Consider the following 2848-nt stretch of genomic DNA (forward strand, 5'->3'; position numbering starts at 1 on the left):
CAAGAAATGATTACTTTTATTCATCAGAGTAAAGACATTCATAACATATATAAAGTGCCGACCTGATTTTAACCACAAACACACACCTGATGATCTACAATACTCTCTTTATAAGAAAAGCTCACGATGCCAACAAACAACTACCAGAATTTACTCCTTAAAATAAAATGTGTCAGTAAATAAACACCTGTTGATCACAGTGTGTCTTTGAGATATTTTCATTTTTTATTCATATTCGTTTTAATTTTAGTACTTTCGTTCATTTTAATTTTAGTTTTTTGCTTTAGTTATTAAATAACAATGTTAAACAGTAATAAAGTTACTAATTAATAATGAAGTAAAATAACTAGCTTAGTTAAGTTAAGCTTTTTTTAATGGTTTTAGTTGATCCGTAGGGAGCTGATCATGTTGTTTTTTACTGGATTTCAGCGGCTTCGCTCTGTTTTAGGTCCCATCAGCAGTATTCTGGTGAACACGTACGGCTGCCGTCCCGTCATGATTTTTGGGCGGCTTTCTGTGTGCCATCGGCATGATCAGCGCCTCCTTCTGCAACAACGTCATGCAGCTCTACATCTGCATCGGCGTCATCGGCGGTCAGTGTGATGACCAACACACGCAACCACATTCGGTTTCCAAACTGCTTGAAATGTTGGGTTAAACTATTCATTCTCTTCTTGAAATTTTGGGTCATGAATGACAGACATAGATGTGTTTTGGAAAGGCTGTACAAGGTTTGGTGACCCATTGGTTTCCATGCAATTTACCAAAAATCATCACTTTGAAAAACAGTCAGAAACAGAAAATCTTTATTGTAGCTTCTCGAACACTAAGATATTAGATCTTTAAGAGCTGAAGGAGAATTAGTCAATAAATCAAAGGATGTTACTGGTTGTTATTTTTTTTGGATCTCAGATACTAGTCTGTTCACAAACAATTCAAACAAATGGCTTTTTTAAATTATTATTATTATAATGTAAATATGTGGGTCAATTTGAACCTGAATACAAATGAAGGACCTGTTGTTTTTATTACAATAATTTACTACAGTAAGGGTTAATAATTTCTTACTTTTTTTTAATCTCCAACAAGCTAAAATAAAGGTTTTACGTAAAAATATGACCCTTTAGTGTTTTTTGTATTATTTATTTTTTGGCGATTTCTGTATGGAAACCAATCGGGGTCAAAATGACCGCCAACACAAATGACATACCATTATTTTCAACTCAAAAAGAGTTCATAATTTCTCATAATATATATTTTTTTAGTCTCCATCAAGCTACAATAGAGGTATTACTTTAAAAAAAAAAGCGACCCTTTAGTGTTTTTTGTAGTGTTTATTTTTTGGCGATTTCTGTATGGAAACCAATCGGGGTCAAAATAACACAAATGACATACCATTATTTTCAACACAAAAAGAGTTCATAATTTCTCATAATATATATTTTTTAGTCCACAAAAATACAAAATATATATAACACTAAAAAAAAAAGACACTCTATAGTTTTTTTTAATGTAAATTTTATTTTTTTTTTTTTTGGACAATTCATATTCAAAATGACTTTTTATTATTACAATTATTTTCAACACAAAAAGAGTACATATTTTTTCTCATATTTTATATTTTTCAATCTCTGACAAGCTGCAATTGAGGTTTTATATTAAAACGTGACCTTACACAAAACGTGAAACCTTACGATGGTTCATTTTGGCAAATTGCACGGAAACCGTGGGAGACAGTTTGACAACGAATGGATGAATGTACCCATAATTTTCGGGTTAATGCTCATTGGATTTCGGAGTCAGCCATTATCCCACAATGCCCTCCTCTGCCATCTCAAGTCGTTGTCCTGCTCACATGCTTCGGTCTGGCCTTCAAAACCTCCAGCCGGCGCTTACGATGATCGGTAAGTACTTCTACCATAAGCGATCCCATCGATAAGGCCTTTTCCGTGCCATGGCCGGCAGTCCCGTGTTCCCTCAGCACGCTGGCGCCGCTCAACCAGTATCTGATCAATGAGTACGGATGGATGGGAAGCCTTCCTGATCCTCGCGGGCTCCTTCTGAAGCTGCCTGCGTGGCCGGATCGCTCCAGGAGTCCCCGTGTGGCCCCGCCGAACCCAGCCAAAGCGCTGGAGGATAAACCGCCGTTGTTCAAGACAGAGAATCCACAGCCTGGCAGAACGGTCCATATTTACTGGATCTGTCGCTCTTTCACCGCGGCTTCCTCATCTACCTGTCAGGAAACGTCATCATGTTCCTGGGCTTCTTCGCTCCTATCGTCTTCCTGTCGGTCGCCGTAATGCCCAAGACAACGGTGGTGGACGAGTATCGTAGCGGACCTTCCTGCTCTCCACCTGCGTTTGTGGACATGTTTTGCGTCGGAGGTCCGTCCATGGGCCTGCTGGCCAACTCGCGTCTGGCTCCTGCCCGCGGATCCAGGTACTTCTTTCAAGCTGCGCCGTGCTGTACTAAACGGCGTGTGTTCACCTGCTGTGTCCACTGGTGGATAGCTACACCGGGGATTGGTGGTGTAACCCGTCTTCCTTCTTCGATCGCCCTTCGGAATGTTGAGCGCCCGTCCTGTTTTCGAGACGCTGAGGGACCTGGTGGGGAGCTCAGCCGGTTCTCCCAGCGCCGTGGGGCTCACCACTATCGTGGAGTGCTGTCCCGGTGCTCATCGGACCACCGCTGGCAGGTTCATAAACCTGATAAAAGATCAATAAAATAAAATATTAAATCCAACAAAAAATAGAATACTGAAATGACTAAAACGCTCATCGGATTTTTGCTGGTAGGTAATAACACTTGATAGTTATACAAAGATACAAATGAATGAATATTAGATCAT

At 39.9% G+C, this 2848-nt stretch overlaps 1 pseudogene; it reads left to right on the forward strand.

Moving 5' to 3' along the window:
- The window catches only part of LOC122139285, a 5665-nt pseudogene extending 2962 nt beyond the window's left edge, over positions 1–2703 (forward strand).
- The last annotated feature ends 145 nt before the right edge of the window (positions 2704–2848 follow it).

The sequence above is a fragment of the Cyprinus carpio genome, chromosome A4 (genome assembly GCF_018340385.1).
Source record: "Cyprinus carpio isolate SPL01 chromosome A4, ASM1834038v1, whole genome shotgun sequence".
NCBI classification, from domain to species: Eukaryota; Metazoa; Chordata; class Actinopteri; order Cypriniformes; family Cyprinidae; genus Cyprinus; species Cyprinus carpio.